Here is a 17933-nt window from a genome sequence, read left to right on the forward strand (position 1 = left end):
TTGGATTCTTTTAGTGCAGCGGAAGAATCATGGAGCTAGACAGAATTGACCTCAAATCCACCACTTTCAGACTGTGTAAAAGTTACTTTTCCCACCTACGCCACTGGAAAGCAAGCGTGAGGACATTGTACTCCCATATGGAGATTTTGTGGGGGGGTAAATGAGTTTATTTCTTTAAAAAGTGCCCAGGGAAACACCTGGCACAGATCGGGTGTATAACAAGGGGCTTCGCTTCCCATTGCCCTCCCTGAGTTCCTACCTTGCTTTCCTGAGGGTAACTTTTTGAAGAGCAAATAGAACATCTTAGTAAGTGCTTCTGTACCCATTCATAGTACAGAAATCACTTGAATGTATAGAATCAGGAATTCATTTTTGTGACATTTCCTTACTTATGTCACCTAAAAATTCTACTGGAGCTATTTTATTTTTGTATGAAATATGTTTTTAAAGTGCTTCCTAGTTGAGGCAGCACTTTGGGCATGTATAAAGTAATACATACAACCTGGTGAGGCAGTTCAGGGTCAGGTTATTTGTATTTTATAGACGGACAAACTAATGTTCAGGAAGGTGAGTTCAAGGTCATGCGACATGTATGGGAAGAGTGGAACGCAGATCTCTCTCAACACCTCGCCCCCGTGACTTTCTCTCCCTAGCTGCACCGAGGTACTGGTCTTCCAAAGCCCAAGTGAGAAGTCACATGTGTTAGATGAATTCATCACTTACTATGGAGTATGAAAAGAACAACATCCTTGACGAAGACAGAGGGTGGAAATGCTAGTTGCCCCAAACATCTAAGGATTTCCTCTATTACGCTGCCATGGAAAAACCCAGCTTCCCATGACCCTCCCCCGAGAGCCTTGTATAATTTCTGCATCACTGGAGAAAGTGAACACTTAGCCTTGAAGAGGACCGAGGGAAAGTGGGAGGGGAGTCGATAAATACGAGATAAGAATCAGGGCAAGAGTTGTTCTTGAGGAGGCTTTCGCGGTTTCATCGAGACAGATGGCAGCTGTCTATAAAATATGCTTGTAAGTCCTACTTCCTTCTTCATTTTGGTTTGTTGTGACAACTGGAGTTAAGTTTTAGGCAAATAAATATATAGGAGCATATTTTCACTCCAAGTATTGGAATAACTCAAGCAATAGGATGCCTCACAAATTCCTCCATTCACTTGGGGCAGGAAAACTTCTTTCTGCGAAGCAGGTTTTCATGTTTTTCTGGGCTTTGTTGGGGAGGCAGGGGGAGAACGTTAAGATCCTTTTCTCTAGTGGTAAGCACTCCTGGTATAAAGTAACTAATCAGAGTTAGCCTGGAGCAGTCTCCCACTCAGGAGAATTATCTTCTTCCATTTGGTATCCCACACCTGCCTTTTGTGCTGTGCACCTGATGCTGGTTCTTGGCTGATCACACTTCCAGCCTGTTGGGCTGCGATGTTCCTATCAGGCCTGCCTCCCACCCCAATCTATAGACCCCAAGAACCAGCCCCCTCGTGATATTCCTGTCCTGAGCTCCATTCCCTCAGTGTCTTCTAAGCTAAGGGCTGAGACTCCCACTGGTAATCCTGAGCCCTTTTGGAAACACATATTTTATTTTCACAAAGGCCTCCAATGTAAAATCTGGGGTCCATGCTAGAGACCGTGTTTCAAGGGATTCAGGTCTTTCAGGATTCTAGTCACGCCACCTCAGTAGAGACAAATGATTGCTGGTAAACAGTGGAGGGAACTGCACCCTGATCTCCTGACAGAGAGATAGATCATCTCACTCCACCAGATATCAAACGAGAGCATCTTGCCATATGACTCAGACAAGAATCTCCAGGAAAAACAAATACCATACAACATGAATTACTGAAATGCAGTGAAGCAGAAACTGAGTTGCAAAGGCCTGAATAGAAATGAGGCTCAATATTAAAAGTGGGGGAAAAAAATAAAAAACAAACATCTATAATGACGAGGGATAAAGGAGACTACATGGAAATGTGTGCAGAAATACGCTTCATGGAACTAAACTTTGGACCATGACTGTCAGGTGAAATTAGGAGCAAGAAGGAAATAACACAAGGTGCTTCTGAATGGCTGCTCTAAGGTGTGATGAGTATAATTTGACTTGATTAGACTCTTCAGAGTTTCTGATTTACACAATGCCAAGATAGACGCTCAGTGTCAATCTATTTACTGTTTATCTCGGAAAACGCCTGAACTTTCTTGTCTTGTTTTAAATTCAGGCGTGGTGGGTTCTTTCATTTTTGTCATACCAGTTTGTTTCTTTATGGTGCTGTGAGATGTCTAAAACAGACACGATGACCATCTCCCAAGAAATAAAATCAATCACCTTTAGGGCTGAAAGGTGAAGGACATTGGCTGAATTAGTAATTCTCCTCTTGAGCCTGAAGAAGTTGTAAAAAGATTTTTTTTTCTCTCTCTCGTGTCTTTTTCATGTTTCTTCATTTAATTGATTTGTACAGACATTAAAAGTTCCCTAGTTCTGTGTTCCTGATGATTGAAATGACATTGTTTCCCTGGTTTATACAATTTTAATGGACTGGGGGGAACATAATGTATGGGACAACTAAATTTTGCAAAAGCTTTAGATAAAGTCGAATGTCTATGATGGTGTCTCACATGTGCTAATTGGGCTTATGTATCGTGATGGCTTTGGGACCTGCCAGTCTGAGCCCAAATGCCACTTCAGTAGTTGTGTGACCTTAAAAAAGTTACTCGATATTTTGGGCATCAGTATTTTATCTGTAACATGGAGGTAAAGAATGACGCCTACCTTTTAGGGTTGCTGTGGGGATGGAGGTCATGTACATGTAAAGCACTTATTAGGACAGTGTTTTATTATTATGCAACAGGTTATATAGTCTTAGAGGAGCCACAGAAGGTTAGAGGTTTTGCCCATTTAAGTACTTAGAAGAAATATTTTAGGTAAAAATGTGATTTGATATATACTTGAATGATTTTTATTATGGTATTAAAAAATCTGTTTTTTTTTTCAGGTTGCAAAATGTCCAAACACAAAATACTAAACAACATGGTTAGGATGGAGACCTTATTTGGCTTAGTTGGTAGCTAGAAAGAACATCTATTTAGCACTAACTTCTAATAAAGAGCAAGTTTAAAGATGCAAAATGTTTGTCTTCACTTTATAACTTGACTTCTGCTTAAAGTGTTGGCCTGGCAGTAGGTATTTGTCATTTGGTGGCTGCCCAATGGCCAAACTGCTTTCTTATATTCACAGAAAACCCTATTGTATGAATCTTGGTGGAGAAAACCAGAAGGAGACTGTGCCTTATTTGTCTCTGCCTTGTGCCATGTTTAGAATCCTTCCAGGTACACGGTATGCATTGGTTAAACTGAAAATGTAAACAGGAAGAAGAAAATTTTCACAACCAGGAAAGTCTCCACAATGAGTCATGCGTTATTTTCTGTTCACAAGTAGCTCCACTGTGATTAACTGAATATTTTTGGGCAAGTCACACAACTTGCTCAGTTAGTTACTAGTTACTTAGTAGTTTCTGCATCATATATATGAAATGTAAATAAACCCATTCACCCAGCTGGAGGGATGTAAGGACTAATCAATGAATGAAAATTAACTGAGGATAGCTATATAAAATCATATGTCTATCATATATGAAAATATATGTTTAATTCACAAATACATATCCCATTGTAAGGGTTTTTTTTTTTTAAGATTTTTAAGATTTTATTTATTTGACACAGAGAGAGAGAGAGCAGAGAGCGCAAGCTGGGGGAGGGGCAGGCAGAGAGAGGGGGAGGGGCAGGCAGGGAGCCTGATGTGGGGCTTGATCCCAGGACCTTGATATCATGACCTGAGCCAAAGGTAGATGCTTAACTGACTGAGCCACGCAGGAGCCTCTATAAGTGTTTTTAGATTGGTTTAGTTGAACTCCTAGAACTTTCTATGCTACTTATTATAATAAATGTAAATTTACTCTTCATACAATTATGAAAGTAAAAGAAATGTTTTATCATGTGTCCAAATTCCAGAATTCCAGTTTCTGGACATTTAGGAAATTTTCCTTCTTCAATTTTCCCTTTTACTTAATTAGGAATTTATTTTATAGTTACCACCATTTTAAGCTTTAATTAAATTGTATATTTCCTACTTTAATATTCCTTACTCTTTGTTCTCCTTATGGGGCTTCTGTAAATTCAGCTCCCATTTTTTTTTCTTTAAACAGAGTCATTGCTTACTGCCCCCCCCCTTGAGAAATGTGAATTAAAAATTTCCCATGACCTCTGTAATTACTATTTCATTCCCCTCCAAATATTTCAATCCAGTTCTCCTGAAATATGTGATCCAACGCTGGATAAGCCAACTTCATCTTTTAATACACATTTACATACAAACACCACAACCAGAACACAAACATCCCTACCTAGACACCTCTCTGCTTTATGCCTTCCCACCTTCATCAGTTTTTGAGATTTCTGCAAAGAGCCTAAGTTACTAAAGCCAACAGACCAATCCCTAACATGTGTATGGCCCTGGTGATTTATGATGCCAAGTTTAAAGCCAAGGTGATTTATGATGCTAAGTTTAAAAGAAATATCACTGCTATTCATTGATCTGCCTGCCATTTTATGGCTTTTCCTAATAAAACAAGACAGGAAAACATTTAATTACAAGTGCACTAAATTTGGAAGACATAAAAGTCTTTAGCAATCTTTAAAGATTAAATAGTGCGTGTGTGGGAGAGAGAGAGAGAGATGCACTTTGCTTCATGGAGTGTTGCTGCCATGCTCCTGAGACTTTGAACATGAAAGGAATTTTTTAAAGTGAAGTTTAATTCTTTGAAAGATCTGTCTTGAATCTTTTTATAAAACAGAGGAAGACTGATTTCAGCCTGGAAGGGAGGGCAAGACTGAGACAATGAGAAGCAGAGAAGTCAGGCATTTCAGATAGGAAGAACCTCATAACCAAAGCTGCAGACCGGGAATGGGTGTAATGTTTTCCAGCAGGGATGAGGCGACGAATCTGGCTGGTACCTAGAGGGAAGAAGAGGGAAACCCAGCTGGCGACTGGTGGAGGCAAATGCTTTGGGACAGGGCTGGGGAAACTGCTCACTGTCCTGCAACTGTTTTCCCACAGGACAATAGCTGTGTGGCACAGTCCACCCACTGCATGGACCAACCTTTGGTCCTCCTTAAGGCCACGTTCATCCATTTATGCATCAAATGTTTATTAAGCTTTCTTCTGCAGTATGCTCCACAGTGTTAGATGTTATTAAAGCGACAATAACAAACTAGACATGCATCAGGCAATCAAGTGTCAAATAATCTAGAAAGGGAGATAGGATTTACATATAAATAATCATCACGTGGGGCATTATGTGAGATACAAACAAGTGGCGTTGTCATTCAATAATATGAAAGGAAAAATGACATCCAGTTGATGCGCCTAGCGAAGACTCTCGCAGATGCAGCACTTGCTCAGAACTTGGCAGAATAAGCAGAACTGAGGGAGCAGGAGAACATTCCAGAAAGGGATGTTTGAGCCAAGTTGAGAGGACATAGGTGGGAGGAGGGGGTGTATCTCGTTAATGCTTGGGACCAGAGGATAGATGAAAGAAGTGGTGGGGAGATGAGGGAAGGACGTGTGTCACCAAAGCTGTCAGAATTTCATTTTCTAGCTGAGGAAGGACCCCAGAGACGATGTTGTTGCTGTGTGTATTTCCGGGTTGCTGAGTTTTCTCTTAAAACCAGTCAGGCATTTAAAGCCCTAGAGCATTGATAGTCACAGAAACTTGAAACTGGGGAGTTGTTGACTCCTAACAAGAATATCGGTTACACCCAAGCAAACATCCTTCAGGTCCCACTATCTAACGACAATATGAAAAGGCATTTTAGCAAACATCAGGACAAGCTTTCACTGAGCACAACTCAGAAGTCAGTTGATAAGACTCTGAAGCTGAGGGCGCTGGCTTCTCAGGAACCTTCTATTACCAAAACAATAGCAATATAAAACTTGCTCTCTGAAGCTAAAATAGAAAAGCTAAAGTGATGTCTGCCCAGCAGGAAAAGCTTTACAGGCTCTTCTATACCATGATCTAAATTTAGACTCAAATCTGAGAAGAGGAGGGCAGATCAAGTGTTTGTTTCCATTGTAAATTCCACATTCCCAGTTCGAATTTCCTTTAGTATCTTGTAGGATCTTTTCAAAGCCAACCCCCCCCCCTTTCCCAGCCTGCATCTGCTCCCAAACTGTAGGCATCCAGAGCTGTGTTTTCTGGCACAAGTTCATAAAACAATTCAGGAACGTTTGAGGAGATGAGAAATCTGGAAAGGAAGATGGTTACTTGATGGTGATAGCATGAGCTCTGGGGAAGACTTGTTCCCACGGTACCCCTACCCCTAACCCCAAACTGTTCTTGTCCAGTCATTACAATGTAATTCAGTTCCTAACAGTCAGTTCCTAAAGCTGATTTCTGATTCGGTGCAGAGGCGTGGGCTTCCTTCTTATCATTTTCTGCCTTGCCACTCCTCTGTTTGTACCTTTCCTTTATCTTTTCCTCTCCAGCTAAAAGACCAAGTCTCAGCAGCATGTGCTCTGTGTTGCCGGGGAGGATGGAACCAGGGTGGGATGTGCTGGCTGAAGGTGAAGGACAGTTGGGAATAGCACAGGTTTCAGCCATGCAACCTGTGAGGATCCCTGTTCCAGCTGTACTTTTTCTTTCTTTCTCTACCCTCTGAGGCAAGTGCTATATTCTTCTGTTCCTGGAAGCTAATACAAACGGGGCCCGTCCCTGAGTTTAAAGTAGTCTCTTTCCTCACAGAAGTTTGTGGAAGGTACATCATAACTAACCCACTCAAGGGGTGCTCGCTCGATCGATTAGCTAATCAATTGATAACTACGTAACACTCTAAACTTGCTGAACATGTATTTCATACATTCTGGAGATTGTTATTTAATAACAAGACTCCCTTAGTAAAAACACCAAAACTTCAAGAAAATAATCTACAAAGCCATACCCTTTCACCCTGACTTTTCTTTTCTTTAAGATTGATTGATTGATTGACTGATTGATTTGAGACAGAGTGAGCAAGAGAGAGAACATGAGTGGAGGGGCGGAGGGAGAGGGCAGAGGGAGAGGGAGAAGCAGACTCCCCGCTGACCAGGGAGCCCGATATGGGGCTCCATCCCAGGACCCCAGGATCATGACTGAGCTGAAGGCAGAATCTTAACCGATGGAGCCTCCCAGGTGCCCCTTTCCCTGACTTTTCTAACTTGGAAGAAATTTGCCTAGCATTACTAAGCCATTTAGAGAAATAGGAAGGAGTGGGGGGAGGAGAGGGAAAAACCTTTTCAGTTGCCAAGAAAATTCACTTAGTGCGGAGATTTCATGAGGGAGAACATGAGGAGAAGCAGAAGAAGGGATGGAGCACACACACATCATCAGGATCGTTCTGTGGGACTAACACCCCCAAACTGAGGAGGAACAAAGAATGGCTTTTGAAGTCTTTTGGAAAAGGAGAAAGAGACCAGATGTACTTGGCAAACACGTTCTTTAAGAATAGTTTATGGTTGTCCCGACATTCCATTCAAATTAGTGGCTATTCTGGAAAGAAATGAAGACAGTAGCTGCTGAAACAAGCAATCTGGAAGCACAAGAAAGTTAATATTCACAGAGAGGAAGTGGTCCGGGCTGGCCTCAGAATCCTTACTGTGGAGTGTAACAGTGAGTTGCTGAGGGTTTTCTTACAAGCTTGGGGCAGAGCCCTTCTTTGGCCAGTTAAAATCTCTCCTCCCTCCATAACTCCTAAAATTCATATTCTTGTTAGTATTATTTGTTTGGTTATAATGCACAATACTTGCTGATAAAACTTGGCACTACAAAGGAGAAGGAAAACATCAAAGTGCTAATCAAATCCTTCCTAACATTTTCTCTAAACTGCTCAACTATGGAAAGTGGTGGGTACTCCAACAAGGGAATACTTTTCAGACAAATTCCATCTCCTAGGTGACACTGAGTGATCCTGAGAAGGTCTCCCAGATGTAGCTCTGCCTACTGAGTAAGGCAACAGTCCTAACTGCCTGGTCATGGAATAAATTGCCCCAACCATGATGAACAGCCCGACACTGAAGGATTCAAGCAGAGACAGAACAATAACATTCCTAAGGGGGTTTCTGCTCCTGCAGCAGATCAGACACATTTGCCTCCTAGGTCCCTTGTTCTATAATCCTGGCAACACATAACCCACGAAAAGAAGAAAGTCCATTTTTATTTAGGTGACTTTGTTCTCAGGACCAAGAATTACAACCACTGATTTAAAAGAAGGCCAAGAAACCTAACTGGAATGATTTGGAGGGAGATACATTGTGAATGACTTCTTATAAGCGTTTTTGTGCTTCTCCTATTTCCTTTTGCACTTCTAGTCCATCTTTTCTTGCTCACCATTTAGAAGGATTTATTACAAAAGGAACTGTGCATTACACTGTTGAAAAGAACCCGTTCCTTGCAGCTTCTTAGGGAAGTTGTCAGACATACCAAGTTTGTCTTGCCAGCCATGAAGGTAAACTTACAAAACTCATAGGCACACAATAACGCTTTAAAAAAAAAATACAGAGATGTATTCATTTATTGGTTCATTGTCATTTGTCTTTCATTTATTTTAATTTTTATTGTAAAATAAAGAAACACACAAACACTTGTGTAGTCATCACTCAGGACACCCTATGCATAGCGCTGTATGCTGCTTTCAGACTGCACCGGTTTCTCTTTCTCTTTCTCTCAACTTCTGTTACTGGCTTCATTGTTTTTTCTTTGTAGTTTTTATTGCCTATGCTTTTATCCCTAAATGATATATTATTTAGAGTTGCCCATTTGTGGAATGGAATAAGTAGAATCATCCTTTAATCTTTTGTTGCTTCTTTACTTAACATTTTATTTTTGAGATTCATTCATGCTGATGCAATTGTATAGTATTTCTTGTCCAACTGTACCACAATTTAATTATCTATTCCACCTTTGGTGAACATTTGGATTCTTGCCCTTTGCAATTAGATCAATGCTGCCATAAAGATTCTTGCATGTGTCTCTGAATACATTTGTGCAAGGACTTTTAGAGGGTATATGTACATAACAATAACATTCCTGAATCTTCATGTATTTCTAGGTATTACCTAGAAAGTTGGAATACACTTTCCAAAGTTGTTTTGCATCTAAATTCCAACGAGCAGCATGTCTGAGCTCTGATTGGAGCTCTGAGCTCTACACCCTTGTCAACACTTGACATTGAACAACTTTTAAAATTTTTGCCATTCTGATGAGTGTGTGGTGTGTCTCATTTTAGTTTTAATTTATTTTCCCTAATTACTAATGGAACTAAGTATCTTTTCATATGTGTATGTACAATTTGTGCATGTTGTGTGTGTGAAATTCCTTTTTGTTTCTTTTGCTCCTGTTTCTACTGATTGCTAGACTTATTTATTGATTCATATGAGTTTTTCATATATTTTGGATGCCACTATTTGGTGGGTTATATATGTTGCAAATATATTCTCCTAGAATGATACTTATTTTTGCTTTGTTTTAATCTAGCTTCTCTTTTAATGAAGTTCTAACTTTAAAGTACTCAAATTTATCAATCTTTTTCATTATAGTTTATAGTGCTTTTTTCTTTATAGTTAGTCCTTTTTGTTTATAGAAATACTTCCCTACCTGGAATTTGTTAACATATTCTGCTATATTGTCTCCTAAAAGTTATCACATATTATTGAATATAAGTTGCCACGATTTCAGAAATGGCAAAATGAAAAAAGAAGTATATTCTTGAATGCCTTTAATTCAACTAAGACTGATTTGGGGATACGCCATGGAATGGAGTACAAACTCCATGCGGATAATCAACTGCCTCCTCACCTCCTCACCTTATTGCAAAGTTCACCTTTCCCTCAGAGATCTGACTTGCCACCTCTACCATATATCAAGTGACTATATATACTGGGTCTGTTTCTGGGCTCTGTATTTTGTTTGATTGATCTATTTGTCTATCCGTGTCCCAATACCACCCTTACTGATTACTGTAGATTTACTATACAAGAACATAAATCCTCCCTCTATGTTCTTATTCAAGAAGAGACCTCTGTTGGGGTTTTGAATGGAAATGCATTGAATCTATGGGTCAGTTTGTGGAACATTAGTACTTCTATGAGATTAGGTCTTTCTACCCAGAAATACCGTATTTCTTTAAGTAAGTCTTCTTCATAGCTTTTTTTTTTTTTTAAAGATTTTATTTATTTGACAGAGAGAGATCACAAGTAGGCAGAGGCAGGCAGAGAGAGAGGAAGTGAAGCAGGCTCCCCACCAAGGAGAGAGCCCGATGCGGGACTCGATCCCAGGACTCTGGGATCATGACCTGAGCTGAAAGCAGAGGCTTTAAACCACTGAGCCACCCAGGCGCCCCTCTTCATAGCTTTTTAATGAAGTTTCATAATTCTCTTTATAAAAGACTTGCACATGTTTATTAGGGTCTAAAAGTCAAACTGACAAAGACAGATTAACAGGAGAGAAGCATATAAATGTATTTAAGTTTTGCATGACATGGGAGTCTTCATAAAGAAATAAAGACCTGAAGAAACAAGTTAGACCCATATATTTTTATGCTAGGTATGATGAAGAGTGGGCAGTCATGTAGGAGACATTAAGGAGTATGTAGTAATTATAGTAAACATTATCATCTTTTTAAAAATGCATTTCTTTTTATTGTTAAATGACTTTATGTATTGACTTTTGTACCCACAACTTTGCTAAACTCTCATGTTCATCTCAGTAGTTTACATACATATTCTTTTGAATTTCTTACATACACTATCATGTCACTGTGATTTGTTCCTTTCTAGTCTACATGTACTTTATTTCTTTTTCTTGCCTTACTCCACTACTTAGGTCTTCTAGTACGATACTAGAGGTGGTGGCATACTTATCTTGTTCCCCATTTTATTTTTATTTTTTATTTTTGAGAGAGAGAGTGTGTGTGTGTGTGCACGTAAGGGGGGGAGTGGCAAAGGGAGAAGGAGAGAGAGGATCTTAAGTAGGTTCCACACTTAGCTTGGAGCCCCACATGGGGCTCGATCTCATGACACTGAGATTATATTAAGAGTCAGTTGCTTAGCCTACTTAACCATCCATGTGTCCCTTTTCTTCACCATTTTATTTTATTTTATTTTATTTAAAAAGGGCTTTTATTTATTTATTTGACAGAGAGAGCATAAGCAGGGGGTGCAGGATACAGGGGGAGAAGCAGGCTCCCATGTGAGCAGGGAGCTCCACGTGGAACTTGATCCCAGGATCCCAGGATCATGACCTGAGCCAAAGGCAGACAGTTAGCCAATTCAACCACCCAGGCACCCATTGTTCCCCATTTTAAAAGGAATGGTTACTTATGTTTATTGTGGATTTTTGTAAATTCCCTTTATCAAGGAAAATATTCCTAGTTTATTATGGGTTCTTCTAGGTGGATATTGAATTTTATCAAAGGCTTTTCTGCACCTTTTGAGATCATGATTTTTTCTCCCTTAATCTTTAATAGGGTGAGTTACATTAATTGATTTTCTCATTTGAAACTAACCTTAAATTACTGGGTGAACCAATTTTGATTATGCTGTATCATTTTGCTGGACATAAATTGATAAAATTTTGCTTAAGACTTTGTGTCTATATTTTTGAGTGAGATTCACCTGGAATTTCTGTTTTTCACATTCTCCAAGTCAGATTTTGGTATAAGGTTATGCAAGTCTCATAAAATGAGCTAAGAAATAATATCTTTTTTTATATACTCTAGAATAGCTTGTGTGAGATTAGTATTACTTATTCCTTAAATGTTTGATAGAAGTCACAGGTAAAATTGTTTCAACCTAGATTTTTCTGTGCAGAAAATATTTAACGAAAGTTTCAAGCTCTTGAATGATTCTGAGTCTAGTCTTGTTTTCTGTTTCTATTTCTTGGAACTTTTCCACTTCATCTTAATTTTCAAATTTAATTCACATAAATGTATTCATAGAGCTTTTTTTAATCTGTAATTTCTGCATCATCTGTGATTATAACTTTTTCTTTATTCCTGACATTATTTGTGGTACCTTCTCTTTTTTCCTTTATCAATTTTACCAGAGGTTTGTAAAATTTTTTAGTCTTTCACAAATCCAATGTTTAGCTTGTTTGGTCCTTTTTAATGTTTCTTTGTTTTCAATTTTACTATTTTATTTTACTGTTTTATTATTATTTTTCTTCTATTTTATTTTTGACTTTATCTTGCTGCTCCTTTTCTAACTTCTTCATTCTTCATATTTCAAACTATTTTCTCTTTCTCTCTCTCTATCTTTTTTTAAATGTAGGCTCCACACCCAGCATGGAGGTCAATGCAGGGCTTGAACTGAGGACCTCGAGATCAAGACCTGAGTTGACATCAACAGTCAGCTACTTAACCAACTGAGCTACCCAAGTACCCCAAACTATTTTCTCTTCTAATATAAGCTTTTATGTCTATACATTTCCTTTTAACTACTTCTTTAGTTTCCTCTCTGAACTTTCTACACATAGTATCAAATATTTAATACATGGCATTTAAATATTTTCAGATTTTCAGAATGATTTGTTCTTTGACCCACGAGTTTCCAAACAAATGGGTATTTCTAGCTACCTTTACTTTTTATCTTTTCAAAAGATGCTGTTTATTTATTTATTTATTTATTTGAGAAAGAGAGTGCATGTGCGAGCAGGGAGCAGGGCAGAGAGGGAGGGGTAGAGACAAAAAGACTCATGCACTGTGAGCACAGAGCCTGACTTGGGGCTGGATCTCAGTGCCCTGAGATCATAACCTGAGCTGAAATCAAGAATCCGGGATGCTTAACTGGCGTTGACACCTAGGCACCTCCCAGGTACCTTAAAAAGAAAAAAAACGATTATTGATAGCATTGCAGTAAGAAAGTATGGTCTGTGTGATGCAAAAATTTCAAAATTTGTTGAAACGTGTCATATGGTTCAATCTATTATTCTATTATTAACCTTAGTCATTATTAAATAATATTACTAATAAATATAACACTATTTATATAAATATTATTTAATATTTCTTAAAGAATAATCATAATTAATATAAATCAAATATTTATAAATATCTAATATTTAATAAAAAATAAATTTAATAAATTAATAAATGGAATATTATTATTAAGTAATATTGTTAAAATAATTGATTTTTTTCTAGCTCTATGATTTTGCATTTGGAGTCCCAACTTTATTGGGACTTTTATTTAAACTGCATTCTTAAAGCAGATGCTGGGCTTTCACTTCTGCCCCCAAGAATTCCAAGGCTATCAAAACCAATATTCATTAGATTCAGTAAATACCTTCCAGACAAAAGTTGATTTGGGGCTCTGCTTTCTGGCCTTAACTCTGTCCTGCTGCTACTGTTCAACTTCTTGCCAGTCTATAGATGCCAGAATGTGATTTTAGAATTTTACGCAGTATTTCTGTTGCTGTTATTTTCATTGGAAGAGTTAGTCCAGACAATTGCTGAGCATATTATGGTAGAGGCAACTAATCAGAGGTGAAAATGGGTGGTTAAAAATGCAGGTTTGGGAGTCAAGTATGCCTGGGGACAAAACCCAGGGTCATTGCTTACCTAGCTGTAAGACTTGAGGCAAGTCACTCAAACTCTGTGTCCCGCGGTTCCTTCATCAATAAATTGGTGTTAATGATAGAGATACTTCATAGGTTTGTAGTTAGAATTTCTAAAAGAACCGAGCATACAGTGATGGCTCATAAAATGCTTTGTGAAAGGATTTCAACTATACTTGAAAGATATGGAATGGAGGATATGAAATGGAGAATATTGCTCATGCACTCCCAGAACAGAACTTAAGAACTAAGAGACTGATTTCCTGTAAATGCCTGGTTTACAGAACACAGACTTTATTTTCTTGCGATAGCATGAGTTTCCCAAATTGCTGTTCCTCTGCTATTTCCTGGTAAACTCAAATTCTGGTAATTTGAGCTTGTATCACTTCACTTCTTTATTGAGATTGACGGTCCTCATAAAAGAGATGGTTAAACTGGGAAACACAAAGTTATTCCTTTGTTTTGGGGGAGCTGCCAGAGGGAGGGCATTAAAAACCACCTCCCTTCTAACTCTGAGCTGGGGAGACTTGATTCTTATTCTAGAGAAAATCCTCCCCACTTCTGGGTTTCCTTAAAGAGAACCCTTTTCACTGGTTCTCTTCCTTCTGACTTAGATCAGTTCCTCAATGAGTTTAGAGTGTTAGGAATTAAAGACATAAAGGAAATGTCTTCAGGCCACTTCTGCTTTCCAGAAGTTCCTTGAGACAAGCAGAATGCTGGACTACATTGTTAAAAAGGGGTGGGGGGTGAGAGGAAGAAAGAAGAAAATGTACGGAGAAAGATAGAAGTTAATATTTCAAAAATTATCTTGTTTCAAAAGGAATGGCTAAAGCATACCAGCTGAAAGGAGCCAGAAAGAATACTGGAGAGAAAAAAACACTCTGATGCTGTGCTAGAAAACAGACTTTTTTCTCTAGGCACAGTTTGTCAATAGCTTGTGCTACAGGTAGATCTGCAATTCAGAGTGGAGGACTTAGAAGTATGGGGAACTGGAGGGCAGAAGCCTAGATCAGACATGTCTGCCATGGATCATAAGAGACGTAGCAAGGGCCTGACCGCTAGAAGGGTGAGGCCGCATGGTTATGAAACCATGGAGGACCCTACAGGTGACCAACATGGCAGCTCTGCTGAGAGCCTCAGAGTAGAAATGAACAGATTTCATATACATGGGCTGAAAGTAAAGGGAAACAAGGCTCCCTCCCAGGTTTTTTCTGGCCAGGATGGCTAAATGGGTGATGGTGTAATTAACCGAAATAATAGATTTAGGAGGAACAGTTTTGAAGAAATAAACATGATGGACCTGAATTGAATGTCACTGGGCCATGGCAGTGGAGGAGATGTCTAAAGCCACCAAGCACAGGCATGAAGCTCTCAGAGGAGTTTCTGGCTGATTGGAGGAGGAGGGAGTTTCAAGAAGGAAATCGTGGTCAACTGTGTCTTACCCTACAGAGACTGTGAGAGAACACTGAAAGAGTTCCACTGTATTTGGCAACCCGAAGGTCATTGCTGACTTTAGCCTAAGCAGTTTCAGGAGCCAAGAGGAGCAGGAACAGGACCAAGAGCATGAAATGAAAAAGCAGAGTCTCCTCTTTCTAGGTAGCGTGGCTACCTTGGGGAGAGTGAAGCTGTAATGTAAGTCAATAGCCTAAGAAGGAACAAAGGGACAAGAAAGTCTACTCCGGCTTCTCTTCTCCCCTCATTCTCTTCCCTCTGCTCCTCCTTTATCTTAAGTAGTAGGAGAAGCCTGAGCCTGCTAAAGCTAAGGGAGTTGAGGAAGAGGGGACAATGGAAGAGTGAGAGTCCCCCATGGAGCTGGGAGTTGGTGGGGCCAGAGGACAGGTGAAGGAAGACATTCCTTCTTCTGACATTTCAGTGGAACAGGTGATTCCCCACAGACTTCTTAGGCATCGGGGCAGGAAATGAAGGGATATCATGAAACAAGTATTTAATGAGTCCCTGCTTTGCTTAGGTTGTGGTGTAAAGTCAGTAGACACCAGAGAATGAGGAAATATTAGAAATGCGAATCATTCGGAGTGAGGTATCAAACCTAAGATTGTTTGGAGGAAGGGAGGGGATGTCTAGGGCTTCCTGAGTGATGAAAGGAAGAAAGGAAGCTTGGCAGAATATTTCCCTCCCAAGGCAGAGGTAGCAAAAATAGCATGAAGGAAACAGGAAAAGTCTTACTTGGGGAAAATGGAAGAAAGAAAGGAAAGCAAAGGTTAACAGACATTAAGCTAAATTAGGGACTTAATAGGCAAAACAATCCTGTGAGAAAGGCATCACTATTTCCATTTTATTGATGTAGAAAGTGAGGATTCAGCTCTTTTTTCTCTCTTCAATTCCACTTCTCTATAGAGGAGTAAAATGCTTTGAAATATTGGAAGAGAAATCCCAGTTCTTGTCTTTTAAAAATTTTATTTCGCTTGGAAGCCAATTGGAAGGCACAGAAAAGAGGAAACATTCTTGATGTGCTTGGGCCAGTGAAACTACCTAGTCTCCGTAGGGCCCTATTTAAGGATGGGGCAAAGCTTGGCAAATGCGAAAGAGAGGCCAAGAAAGTTAGATGAGGAAGTGGCTGCCTGTGTTCCTTCTTCATAACCACAGAGGGGCCCTGAGACTGGCAGCCGGTTTTCTGGGTCCCGGCACAGCCCAACCACAGCACACTCCATCTGTGGGAAGAAATTGTGCGGCCGCCGGGCTCATCACGCAGAAGCTTTTTATGAATGCCTATTTTCCAAGATCCTCAAAGTTATATAAATTATCCCCGGAACGCATACTGAGAAATTAACTGACGTTTGGCAGTAACACATGCACTTCCATACATAACTTTTAATAATAACCTGCAAAAATATAAAAACCAGTGTGCAGTCATATACAGTTTTGGCCATCTCCCTCTAAAAAAGTGTATTTTTAAATGTGTAGCGGGGCGGGGAGAGTAACCAAACAGGCTAAAAGTGGATTATAGAACATTCAACTGTATACCTTTTTTTGCATTTTAATATTTATTCTTTCTGACAGTAGGTATCGAAGTTCCACGGGGTTGCCATGGGGACCAGCAGAAACTTTTTTTTTGGAAAAGTATACCTAGCGTTGAGCCGAGCAAGAGGCCAGCGCTCCGGGCGGTGCAGAGAAGGGAACTAGCAGCAGCCACGGCGCGTTCGGCTAGCGCGGGCCCGGGAAGGAGGCCGCTAGGGCGTCGCGCGGCCGGGAGGCGGCGGCCGAGCGCGGCGTCACGTGGTCGGGGAGGGGCCTGCGCGCAGCCCGCCCTCCAGCCGCTCGGCCGCCACAGCCGCCGCCGCCGCCGCCGCGTCCCATTCATGAGGGCCGCCCGGCTCGGCTGCGGCCCAGGCGGCTCCCGAGGCAGCGGCGGCGGCGGGCGCCCGGGCCTCGCGCGCGTCCTCAGCCGGCCCCGCCCCCTCAGCCTCCGGCGAGCCCGCCCTACCGGGCCGGTCCTCACTGTCGCCGTCCAGCCGCCGGCTCCCCTCGGCCGCCCGCGGGCGCCGGCGAGGGTCGGGAGCGGAGGCGCCGCAGGTAAGCGGACGCCCCGCCGGGTCCTCGCGCCACCGCGCGGCCCCCACGTCGCGGCTCGGCCTCCGCGGCGGGCGTCGCGTCTCTGCGCTCGCGGGCGGCCGGGGTCTCCCAACTCGGCGCGGTGCTGCCCTGCGGGGAGGCCGGGACCCCAGCCTCGCCGCCGCGTCACGCAGACACGGCCCCCAGCGGCGCCGCGGCAGGACGGGTTCGCAGGGTCGGCTGGGTTGGTGGGGGGAGCCGGGGCTGGCGGCTGCGGGGTCAACGTGAGGAGGGGGACGTGAAGACTGACTGAAACATTCGGGTGCTCGCGGCGCAGCCCGAGGTGATGGTTACTTCAGAGCCCCCAGTTCGCGGGTTTCTGGCGTGGAGGCTGGAGCGGAGGCCGAAGTGACGCTTGGCCGAGCGGCGCCCGCCGAGGAAAGCGCGGCTGGAGGCCGCGTCTCCATCCCGCCCCCGGCCCTGGGGGAGGGGGCGCCCGAGGCACGTGATCCGCATTGAAGCCAGGACTGGGGAAGTTGCTGTTATTTCTCCCCCGCGGTTCGTTTGCCCCGCGCCTCCGCCTCCAGGTTGTAGACCCTGTCCTAAGCGTGAGTAGTTTTTCCCTTCTCATACCCCTGATCCCTCGGCAAATCTCAATTCGTACCGAACGCGTTACGGTAACAGTTTTATAGTAAGGGCTCCTCTCTCAACTTTAAACCTGGCGGATCACCATTTTCTTCACTCGCCTGAACAAATTAAGACTATTCTCATTGAGAAT

At 41.6% G+C, this 17933-nt stretch overlaps 1 protein-coding gene across 2 annotated transcripts in view; it reads left to right on the forward strand.

Annotated features, from left to right (window-relative positions):
- Positions 1-16961: 16961 nt before the first annotated feature.
- The window catches only part of LPIN2 (lipin 2), an 82529-nt gene continuing 81557 nt past the window's right edge, over positions 16962-17933 (forward strand). The window contains exon 1 of one of the 2 annotated variants that reach the window (XM_045065412.1): positions 16962-17176. The gene's annotated coding sequence lies outside the window, so the exon portion shown is untranslated. Of the gene's footprint in view, positions 17177-17226; positions 17764-17933 lie in introns of those variants that run through there. The other variant, XM_004742788.3, reaches the window with a different exon arrangement.

This window comes from Mustela putorius, unplaced genomic scaffold (assembly GCF_011764305.1).
Source record: "Mustela putorius furo isolate JIRA1106 unplaced genomic scaffold, ASM1176430v1.1 tig00003858_pilon_pilon_pilon, whole genome shotgun sequence".
NCBI lineage: Eukaryota > Metazoa > Chordata > Mammalia > Carnivora > Mustelidae > Mustela > Mustela putorius.